At 45.5% G+C, this 13,421-nt stretch overlaps 1 long non-coding RNA gene across 10 annotated transcripts in view; it reads left to right on the top strand.

The window, feature by feature from the left end:
- Positions 1 to 10,482, top strand: part of LOC127925511 (uncharacterized) — a 30,025-nt gene extending 19,543 nt beyond the window's left edge. For all 10 annotated transcript variants that reach the window (XR_008121128.1, XR_008121124.1, XR_008121130.1 and 7 more), the window contains one exon: positions 10,079 to 10,482. This is a non-coding gene — a long non-coding RNA (uncharacterized LOC127925511). The remainder of the gene's footprint in view (positions 1 to 10,078) is intronic.
- The last annotated feature ends 2,939 nt before the right edge of the window (positions 10,483 to 13,421 follow it).

Here is a 13,421-nt window from a genome sequence, read left to right as displayed (position 1 = left end):
TTCAAGAAGATTATTAAACAGCATGCTCATTACACAGGGGCACCTTGTGCTGGGGACAATAAAAGGTCACTCTAAAATGTGCAGTTTTGTCACACAACATAACGCCACAGATGTCTCTGATGCGCCCCTGCCCACTCATGTAAAATCCATGCTCCAAATCCTCTTTGACGCCTCCAGAGGCATCATTCCTATAGGGGCACGTGCCTCCTCATTTGTCATGTTTAAAAATGTATTTCAATGTGTTTCTCTGTGATACCACTATCCACCTAGCAATTTTACGAAGTTCTCTTTAGCCCAGTTAGCTAGTGTAACAATATAGCTTCCGTCCCTCTCCTCGCCCCCTACCTGGGCTCGAACCAGGGACCCTCTGCACACATCAACAACAGTCACCCTCGAAGCATCGTTACCCATCGCTCCACAAAAGCCACGGCCCTTGCAGAGCAAAGGGGGAACAACTGCTTCAAGGTCTCAGAGCGAGTGACGTCACCGATTGAAACGCTATTAGCTCTCACCCCGCTAACTAGCTAGCAATTTCACATCGGTTACACTAGCCCAGATTGGGAACCTATCTCTCATCCTCATAACTAGATACCAAGAAACCATGTCAGCCTATCAATCAAGTTAGAGTAGCAAGGTTTGTAGACTTTACAAAAGCAAGCAATAACTAATGCACTGAATAAGACTATTCCTTTCAATCCTTTTCACATATTTTAGCATAGATGACGAGAAGCATATTTAATTTCTTTACAAAAGAACCACCAGTCGGGAGGATACAGTCAGCTCAGGAGGTATGGTTAGAGATATATATATATTACTTTGGATTAAGCATAATGATTATGGCTATATATTGCTGGAAAAAGCTGTTCAGGTGTTTGAAAATGCTACATTCTCCGATTTATGGTTGAGTGGCCTTGCACCCCTGTAGACCTTGCACCCTGGCCATCCTCACGTTGTGTCCCCTGATATGTTTGGGTACATGATGTCCCTGGGACGTCCAATAAAATCACTCATTACTGCCAGGTGCAGAAGAGGTGGATTTGGCGCATGCGCACTTATTCAATAACAGTACATTATTTCCAAACAATACATTTTTTGGGTTGTTTGTCCATTTTTATTTAGACCTTTTTTGGAAGTATATACCTGGCGTGACGGCATTAAATAAAATATTAATATTAAAATTTGTATTTTGACAATATAATCCTTGCAGAGCTGTGAATTGGGGAAATGCATGCTCCCTAACTGGGCTAGAGAGAAGAGGCGTTATTCATCATGCTAGCTACCTGGGCTAGAGAGGAGAGTCGTTATTCATCATGCTAGCTACCTGGGCAAGAGAGAAGAGGCGTTATTCATCATGCTCCCTAACTGGGCTAGAGAGGAGAGTCGTTATTCATCATGCTAGCTACCTGGGCTAGAGAGGAGAGTCGTTATTCATCATGCTAGCTACCTGGGCAAGAGAGAAGAGGCGTTATTCATCATGCTAGCTACCTGGGCTAGAGAGGAGAGTCGTTATTCATCATGCTAGCTACCTGGGCTAGAGAGGAGAGTCGTTATTCATCATGCTAGCTACCTGGGCAAGAGAGAAGAGGCGTTATTCATCATGCTAGCTACCTGGGCTAGAGAGGAGAGGCGTTATTCATCATGCTAGCTACCTGGGCTAGAGAGGAGAGTCGTTATTCATCATGCTAGCTACCTGGGCTAGAGAGGAGAGGCGTTATTCATCATGCTAGCTACCTGGGCTAGAGAGGTGTTATTCATCATGCTACCTAACTGGGCTAGAGAGGAGAGGCGTTATTCATCATGCTAGCTACCTGGGCTAGAGAGGTGTTATTCATCATGCTCCCTAACTGGGCTAGAGAGAAGAGGCGTTATTCATCATGCTAGCTACCTGGGCTAGAGAGGAGAGTCGTTATTCATCATGCTAGCTACCTGGGCTAGAGAGGAGAGTCGTTATTCATCATGCTCCCTAACTGGGCTAGAGAGGAGAGTCGTTATTCATCATGCTCCCTCACTGGGCTAGAGAGGAGAGTCGTTATTCATCATGCTAGCTACCTGGGCTAGAGAGGTGTTATTCATCATGCTAGCTAACTGGGCTAGAGAGGTGTTATTCATCATGCTCCCTAACTGGGCTAGAGAGGAGAGGCGTTATTCATCATGCTCCCTAACTGGGCTAGAGAGGTGTTATTCATCATGCTCCCTAACTGGGCTAGAGAGGAGAGTCGTTATTCATCATGCTCCCTAACTGGGCTAGAGAGGAGAGGCGTTATTCATCATGCTAGCTACCTGGGCTAGAGAGGTGTTATTCATCATGCTCCCTAACTGGGCTAGAGAGAAGAGGCGTTACTGATCATGCTCCCTAACTGGGCTAGAGAGGAGAGGCGTTACTCATCATGCTAGCTAACTGGGCTAGAGAGGAGAGGCGTTATTCATCATGCTAGCTAACTGGGCTAGAGAGGAGAGGCGTTATTCATCATGCTAGCTAACTGGGCTAGAGAGGAGAGGCGTTATTCATCATGCTAGCTACCTGGGCTAGAGAGGTGTTATTCATCATGCTCCCTAACTGGGCTAGAGAGAAGAGGCGTTACTGATCATGCTCCCTAACTGGGCTAGAGAGGAGAGGCGTTACTCATCATGCTAGCTAACTGGGCTAGAGAGGAGAGGCGTTATTCATCATGCTAGCTAACTGGGCTAGAGAGGAGAGGCGTTATTCATCATGCTAGCTAACTGGGCTAGAGAGGAGAGGCGTTATTCATCATGCTAGCTACCTGGGCTAGAGAGGAGAGTCGTTATTCATCATGCTAGCTACCTGGGCTAGAGAGGAGAGGCGTTATTCATCATGCTAGCTAACTGGGCTAGAGAGGAGAGGCGTTATTCATCATGCTAGCTACCTGGGCTAGAGAGGAGAGGCGTTATTCATCATGCTCCCTAACTGGGCTAGAGAGGAGAGGCGTTATTCATCATGCTAGCTAACTGGGCTAGAGAGAAGAGGTGTTATTCATCATGCTCCCTAACTGGGCTAGAGAGAAGAGGCGTTATTCATCATGCTAGCTAACTGGGCTAGAGAGGAGAGGCGTTATTCATCATGCTAGCTAACTGGGCTAGAGAGGAGAGGCGTTATTCATCATGCTAGCTACCTGGGCTAGAGAGGAGAGTCGTTATTCATCATGCTAGCTACCTGGGCTAGAGAGGTGTTATTCATCATGCTAGCTAACTGGGCTAGAGAGGAGAGTCGTTATTCATCATGCTAGCTAACTGGGCTAGAGAGGAGAGTCGTTATTCATCATGCTAGCTAACTGGGCTAGAGAGGAGAGTCGTTATTCATCATGCTAGCTACCTGGGCTAGAGAGGCGTTATTCATCATGCTAGCTAACTGGGCTAGAGAGGAGAGTCGTTATTCATCATGCTAGCTACCTGGGCTAGAGAGAGGCGTTATTCGTCATGCTAGCTACCTGGGTTAGAGAGAAGAGGCGTTATTCATCATGCTACCTACCTGGGCTAGAGAGAGGCGTTATTCATCATGCTACCTAACTGGGCTAGAGAGGAGAGTCGTTATTCATCATACTAGCTACCTGGGCTAATGAGAGGCGTTATTCATCATGCTACCTACCTGGGCTAGAGAGAGGTGTTATTCATCATGCTACCTAACTGGGCTAGAGAGGAGAGTCGTTATTCATCATGCTAGCTACCTGGGCTAGAGAGGAGAGTCGTTATTCATCATCCTAGCTACCTGGGCTAGAGAGAAGAGGCGTTATTCATCATGCTAGCTACCTGGGCTAGAGAGAGGCGTTATTCATCATGCTAGCTAACTGGGCTAGAGAGGAGAGTCGTTATTCATCATGCTAGCTACCTGGGCTAGAGAGGAGAGTCGTTATTCATCATGCTAGCTACCTGGGCTAGAGAGGTGTTATTCATCATGCTAGCTAACTGGGCTAGAGAGGAGAGGCGTTATTCATCATGCTAGCTACCTGGGCTAGAGAGGAGAGTCGTTATTCATCATGCTAGCTAACTGGGCTAGAGAGGAGAGGCGTTATTCATCATGCTAGCTACCTGGGCTAGAGAGGAGAGTCGTTATTCATCATGCTCCCTCACTGGGCTAGAGAGGAGAGTCGTTATTCATCATGCTAGCTAACTGGGCTAGAGAGGAGAGGCGTTATTCATCATGCTAGCTACCTGGGCTAGAGAGAGGCGTTATTCAACATGCTAGCTACCTGGGCTAGAGAGGAGAGGCGTTATTCATCATGCTAGCTACCTGGGCTAGAGAGAAGAGGCGTTATTCATCATGCTAGCTAACTGGGCTAGAGAGAAGAGGTGTTATTCATCATGCTAGCTACCTGGGCTAATGAGAGGCGTTATTCATCATGCTAGCTAACTGGGCTAGAGAGGAGAGTCGTTATTCATCATGCTAGCTACCTGGGCTAATGAGAGGCATTATTCATCATGCTAGCTACCTGGGCTAATGAGAGGCGTTATTCATCATGCTAGCTACCTGGGCTAATGAGAGGCGTTATTCAACATGCTAGCTACCTGGGCTAGAGAGGAGAGGCGTTATTCATCATGCTACCTAACTGGGCTAGAGAGGAGAGTCGTTATTCATCATGCTAGCTACCTGGGCTAGAGAGGAGAGTCGTTATTCATCATCCTAGCTACCTGGGCTAGAGAGAAGAGGCGTTATTCATCATGCTAGCTACCTGGGCTAGAGAGAGGCGTTATTCATCATGCTAGCTAACTGGGCTAGAGAGGAGAGTCGTTATTCATCATGCTAGCTACCTGGGCTAGAGAGGAGAGTCGTTATTCATCATGCTAGCTACCTGGGCTAGAGAGGAGAGTCGTTATTCATCATGCTAGCTAACTGGGCTAGAGAGGAGAGGCGTTATTCATCATGCTAGCTACCTGGGCTAGAGAGGAGAGTCGTTATTCATCATGCTCCCTCACTGGGCTAGAGAGGAGAGTCGTTATTCATCATGCTAGCTAACTGGGCTAGAGAGAGGCGTTATTCAACATGCTAGCTACCTGGGCTAGAGAGGAGAGGCGTTATTCATCATGCTAGCTACCTGGGCTAGAGAGAAGAGGCGTTATTCATCATGCTAGCTAACTGGGCTAGAGAGAAGAGGTGTTATTCATCATGCTAGCTACCTGGGCTAATGAGAGGCGTTATTCATCATGCTAGCTAACTGGGCTAGAGAGGAGAGTCGTTATTCATCATGCTAGCTACCTGGGCTAATGAGAGGCGTTATTCATCATGCTAGCTACCTGGGCTAATGAGAGGCGTTATTCATCATGCTAGCTACCTGGGCTAATGAGAGGCGTTATTCAACATGCTAGCTACCTGGGCTAGAGAGGAGAGGCGTTATTCATCATGCTACCTAACTGGGCTAGAGAGGAGAGTCGTTATTCATCATGCTAGCTACCTGGGCTAGAGAGGAGAGTCGTTATTCATCATCCTAGCTACCTGGGCTAGAGAGAAGAGGCGTTATTCATCATGCTAGCTACCTGGGCTAGAGAGAGGCGTTATTCATCATGCTAGCTAACTGGGCTAGAGAGGAGAGTCGTTATTCATCATGCTAGCTACCTGGGCTAGAGAGGAGAGTCGTTATTCATCATGCTAGCTACCTGGGCTAGAGAGGTGTTATTCATCATGCTAGCTACCTGGGCTAGAGAGAAGAGGCGTTATTCATCATGCTAGCTACCTGGGCTAGAGAGGAGAGTCGTTATTCATCATGCTAGCTAACTGGGCTAGAGAGGAGAGGCGTTATTCATCATGCTAGCTACCTGGGCTAGAGAGGAGAGTCGTTATTCATCATGCTCCCTCACTGGGCTAGAGAGGAGAGTCGTTATTCATCATGCTAGCTAACTGGGCTAGAGAGGAGAGGCGTTATTCATCATGCTAGCTACCTGGGCTAGAGAGAGGCGTTATTCAACATGCTAGCTACCTGGGCTAGAGAGGAGAGGCGTTATTCATCATGCTAGCTACCTGGGCTAGAGAGAAGAGGCGTTATTCATCATGCTAGCTAACTGGGCTAGAGAGAAGAGGTGTTATTCATCATGCTAGCTACCTGGGCTAATGAGAGGCGTTATTCATTATGCTAGCTACCTGGGCTAATGAGAGGCGTTATTCATCATGCTAGCTACCTGGGCTAATGAGAGGCGTTATTCATCATGCTAGCTACCTGGGCTAATGAGAGGCGTTATTCAACATGCTAGCTACCTGGGCTAGAGAGGAGAGGCGTTATTCATCATGCTAGCTACCTGGGCTAGAGAGAGGCGTTATTCATCATGCTAGCTACCTGGGCTAGAGAGGAGAGGCGTTATTCATCATGCTAGCTACCTGGGCTAGAGAGGAGAGTCGTTATTCATCATGCTAGCTACCTGGGCTAGAGAGAAGAGGCGTAATTCATCCTTTGTCACATGCACCGAATACAACAGCTGTAGACCTTACAGTGAAATGCTTACTTTACAAGCCCTTAACAAACAATGCAGTTTTAAGAAAATATCCCCAAAAAAAGTAAGAGATAAGAATAGCAAATAATTAAAAAGCAGCAGTAAATAACAATAGCGGAGCAATATACAGGGGGTACCGGTACAGATTCAATGTGTCAATGTGGAGGCTATATACAGGGGGTACCGGTACAGAGTCAATGTGGAGGCTATATACAGGGGGTACCGGTACAGAGTCAATGTGGAGGCTATATACAGGGTATTACGGTACAGAGTCAATGTGGAGGCTATATACAGGGGGTACCAGTACAGAGTCAATGTGGAGGCTATATACAGGGGTACCGGTACAGAGTCAATGTGGAGGCTATATACAGGGGGTACCGGTACAGATTCATTGTATCAATGTGGAGGCTATATACAGGGGGTACCAGTACAGAGTCAATGTGTCAATGTGGAGGCTATATACAGGGGGTACCGGTACAGAGTCAATGTGGAGGCTATATACAGGGGGTACCGGTACAGAGTCAATGTGGAGGCTATATACAGGGGGTACCGGTACAGAGTCAATGTGTCAATGTGGAGGCTATATACAGGGGGTACCGGTACAGAGTCAATGTGGAGGCTATATACAGGGGGTACCGGTACAGAGTCAATGTGTCAATGTGGAGGCTATATACAGGGTGTACCGGTACAGAGTCAATGTGGAGGCTATATACAGGGTATTACGGTACAGAGTCAATGTGGAGGCTATATACAGGGGGTACCGGTACAGAGTCAATGTGGAGGCTATATACAGGGGGTACCGGTACAGATTCATTGTATCAATGTGGAGGCTATATACAGGGGGTACCAGTACAGAGTCAATGTGTCAATGTGGAGGCTATATACAGGGGGTACCGGTACAGAGTCAATGTGGAGGCTATATAAGGGGGTACCAGTACAGAGTCAATGTGGAGGCTATATACAGGGGGTACTGGTACAGAGTCAATGTGGAGGCTATATACAGGGGGTACCGGTACAGAGTCAATGTGTCAATGTGGAGGCTATATACAGGGGTACCGGTACAGAGTCAATGTGGAGGCTATATACAGGGGGTACCGGTACAGAGTCAATGTGTCAATGTGGAGGCTATATACAGGGGGTACCGGTACAGAGTCAATGTGGAGGCTATATACAGGGGGTACCGGTACAGAGTCAATGTGTCAATGTGGAGGCTATATACAGGGGGTACCGGTACAGAGTCAATGTGGAGGCTATATACAGGGGGTACCGGTACAGAGTCAATGTGGAGGCTATATACAGGGGTACTGGTACAGAGTCAATGTGCGGGGGCATTGGTTAGTCGAGGTAATATGTACATGTAGGTAGAGTTATTAAAGTGACTATGCGGGGGGGCAAATAGTCTGGGTAGCCATTTGATTAGATGTTCAGGAGTTTTATGGCTTGGGGGTAGAAGCTGTTCAGAAGCCTCTTGGACCTAGACTTGGTGCTCCAGTACCGCTTGCCGTGCGGTAGCAGAGAGAACAGTCTATGACTAGGGTGGCTGGAGTCTGACAATTTTTAGGGCCTTCCTCTGACACATCCTGATATAGAGGTCCTGTATGGCAGGAAGCTTGGCCCCGGTGATATACTTGGCCGTATGCACGACCCTCTGTAGTTCCTTGCAGGCAGAGCAGTTGCCATACCAGGCAGTGATGCAACCTGTCAGGATGCTCTTGATGGTGCAGCTGTAGAACCTTTTGAGGATCTGAGGACCCTGAGGACAAATCTTTTCAGTCTCCTAAGGGGGAAGGGGTTTTTGTCGTGCCCTCTTCACGACTGTCTTGGTGTTCTTGGACCAAGTTAGTTTGTTGGTAATGTGGACACCAAGGAACTTGAAGGGAGAGGTTGTTGTCCTTGCACCACACGTCTCTGACCTCCTCCCTATAGGCTGTCTCTGTCATTGTTGGTGATCAGGCCTACCACTGTTGTGTCATCAGCAAACTTAATGATGGTGTTGAGTCATGCCTGGTTGTGCAGTTATGAGTGAACAGTTGGTACAGGAGCAGACTGAGCACGCACCCATGAGGGGCCCCCCGTTTTGAGGATCAGTGTGGCAGATGTGTTGTTACCTACCCTTACCACCTGGGGCGGCCCGTCAGGAAGTCCAGGATCCAGTTGCAGAGGGAGGTGTTTAGTCCCAGGGCACTATGGTGTTGAATGCTGAGCTGTTGTCAATGAATAGCATTCATAGGTGTTCCTTTTGTCCAGGTGAGAAAGGGTACTGCGATTGAGATTGCATCATCTGTGGATCTGTTGGTGCGGAATGCAAATTGGAGTGGGTCTAGGGTTTCTGGGATGATGGTATTGATGTGAGCCATGACCAGTGTTTCAAAGCTTTTCATGGCTACAGACGTGAGTGCTACGGGTCCATAGTCATTTAGGCAGGTTACCTTAGTGTTCTTGGGCACAGTACTAGGGCGGTCTGCTTAAAACATGTTGGTATTACAGACTCAAACAGGAGAGGTTGAAAATGTCAGTGAAGACACTGCCAATTGGTCAGCGCATACTAAGTACACGTCCTGGTAATCCGTCTGGCCCAGCGGCCTTGTAAAATGTTGACCTGTTTAAAGATTACTCACATCGGCTGCAGAGAGTGTGATCAGAGTTGTCCAGAACAGCTGATGCTCTCATGCATGTTTCAGCGTTACTTACCCCCTCGGGCCGCACTCTAGCCACTTCCCCTATCAAAACTGGATGCAGTTTGATTGCCATCTTACGTGAAGATCTAATTCACTAACGTTGCCTCTGCAGGCCCTCGATTTAGCTTGAGGGAGCGAGTGAATAACTTTGATCACTTGTGGGTTCAATGCAAACTGTAGTCACGTGTCGAACTCTGGTGGAAGTGTCCAATTTAATCAACATGGCTACATTTTTCGATATGTGAGTCAAAATTATATATAGACTCACATATCACATATTTTTAGCAAAATTATATGCTAAAAAATATATATAGAGGACATTGATTTTAGCGTTGTCAAATGGGAATCACACTCAAATTGGCTTAGTCTCGTATTGAGGTGTCATTAAAACATAGCTAGCTTCATAAACATATTTTGGGGAATTCTGAAATGTATTGGAATAAGTGACCTAATTATAAAACTAGCTAGCCAGCTATAGGTAACTGTATATAGCTACCTGACAGGAGTGCTAGCTAGCTACATTAGCCTGCTAGATACATCAATAGCTTTAGGTTGCTTGTTTTTAAGCTCAACTTCAAGATTTTTGCATATCTGATCAGCATTCTCCCTAGCTTGGGAAAGGGACATTTTAAAGGTACACTCAGATGGGATGATTTAAAAATCATTCAAGGGCTGAGGGTTTAGGGCTGTCTACTTTGAGTTGACTGCAGCCGTAGTCTCCTCTGCCCAGACACTGTTTCGGGGTTACGTTACTTTGAGTAAAGTAAGATGTTACTCAAAGTAGGCTACACAAGATGTTTATCAAATGTGTTTAGCCATACAGACACAATACAGTACTAGCTGTTTTGTAATAGTCATTAAGGCAACTAAATCTCCCTTTCCATCTCTTCTCCTCCCTTTCTCCTCTCTCCCTTTCCATATCTTCTCCCTCTCTCCCTTTCCATATCTTCTCCCTCTCTCTCCAGGCGCGGTATCCAGGCAGAGCCTCTGTTTGTGGGTCACTGCAGACATGAGTATCAGGGTATCTGAAACATGGCTGGTTGTGTGTCACCAGTCAGGGCTTTAAATGGACTTTTCTTCATTGGTACCACAGAAAGTCAGGAGCACAAGACAGAATTTTGGAGCACCAGATTATATATATTTTTTTTACTGTGGTAATGAATAACAGTTTTGCAGTTGTATTTTTTAAATATAATAAGGGTTGTTTTTAATCACCTGTATAATTATGTTTGCTGTTGCACTTTTGAATAAAATCAATGTTTTGTTTTGTATATCACATTTGTTTGTCCAAAACAAATTACCGATATAAATACTGTATGTTTGCCGTTGCACTTTCACATACAATTATTAAAAGTTGTTTTTATTTTAATGTCTGGCCCACTCTCTAGTTATGTGTTCTACATCATCAAGGAAACAACTGATGATAATTAACAATGATAGGACAGTCATCAGCTAACAGACCATAGGAATGTAACCAGGGAACAGGCTGACAATTAACAATGATAGGACAGTCATCAGCTAACAGACCATAGGAATGTAACCAGGGAACAGGCTGACAATTAACAATGATAGGACAGTCATCAGCTAACAGACCATAGGAATGTTGTAACCAGGAACATGATGACAATTAACAATGATAGGACAGTCATCAGCTAACAGACCATAGGAATGTAACCAGGAACAGGCTGACAATTAACAATGATAGGACAGTCATCAGCTAACAGACAATAATAATGTAACCAGGCAACATGATGATAATTAACAATGATAGGACAGTCATCAGCTAACAGACCATAGGAATGTAACCAGGAACAGGCTGACAATTAACAATGATAGGACAGTCATCAGCTAACAGACAATAATAATGTAACCAGGCAACATGATGATAATTAACAATGATAGGACAGTCATCAGCTAACAGACCATAGGAATGTTGTAACCAGGAACATGATGACAATTAACAATGATAGGACAGTCATCAGCTAACAGACCATAGGAATGTTGTAACCAGGAACATGATGACAATTAACAATGATAGGACAGTCATCAGCTAACAGACAATAATAATGTAACCAGGGAACAGGCTGACAATTAACAATGATAGGACAGTGCAGGGTACTGCGGAGTGTTGTGGAAATTTCCTCTATTTACCAAACCACACACACACGTCAGAGTTGGTTATAAAAGTTAATCTTTAATTATATGAGCTCTTATCACAATCCTGTGACTCTCAGATAAATTCAGTGTCTCCCCAGTGAATTCTCTGAGAGTCCTCTTACAATGCAACTGAGTTCCTTTTAATAGCAAAGACACACATAGTCAGACAGCATAGACATAACTCATCGTTCAGCTTTGTCTCCTTTCATAAACCCCAGAACCAATAAACCAAATCCTCCATATCAACAGGCATATATCAAATTGTCATTTATATACAACCCACTCTAAACACAAACTCCTGGACAAACTCACGGATAGGAGCTGAGTGACCCTACAGGTCAACAAAGAGGGAGCATAGAATGATTCCAGACACTGCAACCCCTCCTTTCCCCACTGGGAAAGGTAGGGAGTAAAAGATATGTTTACACATGATGACACTTTGACCTCTCCCCTCTCATGTGGCCCAGGCAACTTAGTCCTGACATAGAACAGATAACTGCCAATGGCCACCACTATAGTACAACAAAATACATTCTTATGAGAAGTAACTTACACACATGTGATGAATATTAAACATCTTACAAATGTTAGCAACATATTCTGATAATTCCACTAGGACAGTCATCAGCTAACAGACCATAGGAATGTTGTAACCAGGCAACATGATGATAATTAAAAATGATAGGACAGTCATCAGCTAACAGACCATAGGAATGTTGTAACCAGGCAGCATGATGATAATTAAAAATGATAGGACAGTCATCAGCTAACAGACCATAGGAATGTTGTAACATGCTGCCTGTCAACTGATACGTGGATTATGTAATACATGTTTAGTCTCCTCTCACAACTACTAATCAATTTCTTAATCTACAATCTAGCTAATTAATCAACTTGCTTTTAGGGTAGAGACATCCCAAGGATCCCTTATAGCACTGTCTTCCTGATACTGTCCGTGATGGTGCCAATAAGGTTTGCACAGGACACAACATTTCCATATGTAGGGTTTATTTGTAATCCATTATTTTTCTGGGTGAGTAAAATGGGTGTGAATTTGGTAAAAGCCATCTCCTCGTTGGCAGTAAGTGGTGTTGGATTTCATCAGTAGCTCAGTTAGCTATGCCTGTTGACCGGCTGGGGCTACCACCTGTTGTCTGTCTAATATGTCTGGTAGTCAGTAGGCCTAGTGGTGTTGCTGTAGTCAGTAGGTCTAGTGGTGTTGCTGTAGTCAGTAGGTCTAGTGGTGTTGCTGTAGTCAGTAGGTCTAGTGGTGTTGCTGTAGTCAGTAGGTCTAGTGGTGTTGCTGTAGTCAGTAGGTCTAGTGGTGTTGCTGTAGTCAGTAGGTCTAGTGGTGTTGCTGTAGTCAGTAGGTCTAGTGGTGTTGCTGTAGTCAGTAGGTCTAGTGGTGTTGCTGTAGTCAGTAGGTCTAGTGGTGTTGCTGTAGTCAGTAGGTCTAGTGGTGTTGCTATAGTCAGTAGGTCTAGTGATGTTGCTGTAGTCAGTAGGCCTAGTGGTGTTGCTGTAGTCAGTAGGCCTAGTGGTGTTGCTGTAGTCAGTAGGTCTAGTGGTGTTGCTGTAGTCAGTAGGTCTAGTGGTGTTGCTGTAGTCAGTAGGTCTAGTGGTGTTGCTATAGTCAGTAGGTCTAGTGGTGTTGCTGTAGTCAGTAGGTCTAGTGGTGTTGCTGTAGTCAGTAGGTCTAGTGGTGTTGCTATAGTCAGTAGGTCTAGTGATGTTGCTATAGTCAGTAGGTCTAGTGGTGTTGCTATAGTCAGTAGGTCTAGTGGTGTTGCTGTAGTCAGTAGGTCTAGTGGTGTTGCTGTAGTCAGTAGGTCTAGTGGTGTTGCTGTAGTCAGTAGGTCTAGTGGTGTTGCTATAGTCAGTAGGTCTAGTGGTGTTGCTGTAGTCAGTAGGCCTAGTGGTGTTGCTGTAGTCAGTAGGTCTAGTGGTGTTGCTGTAGTCAGTAGGTCTAGTGGTGTTGCTGTAGTCAGTAGGTCTAGTGGTGTTGCTGTAGTCAGTAGGTCTAGTGGTGTTGCTGTAGTCAGTAGGTCTAGTGGTGTTGCTGTAGTCAGTAGGCCTAGTGGTGTTGATGTAGTCAGTAGGTCTAGTGGTGTTGCTATAGTCAGTAGGCCTAGTGGTGTTGATGTAGTCAGT

This window comes from Oncorhynchus keta, unplaced genomic scaffold (genome assembly GCF_023373465.1).
Source record: "Oncorhynchus keta strain PuntledgeMale-10-30-2019 unplaced genomic scaffold, Oket_V2 Un_contig_5687_pilon_pilon, whole genome shotgun sequence".
NCBI lineage: Eukaryota > Metazoa > Chordata > Actinopteri > Salmoniformes > Salmonidae > Oncorhynchus > Oncorhynchus keta.
The sequence above is the reverse complement of the archived record's forward strand: the minus strand, read 5'-3'. Positions and strand labels throughout refer to the sequence as shown.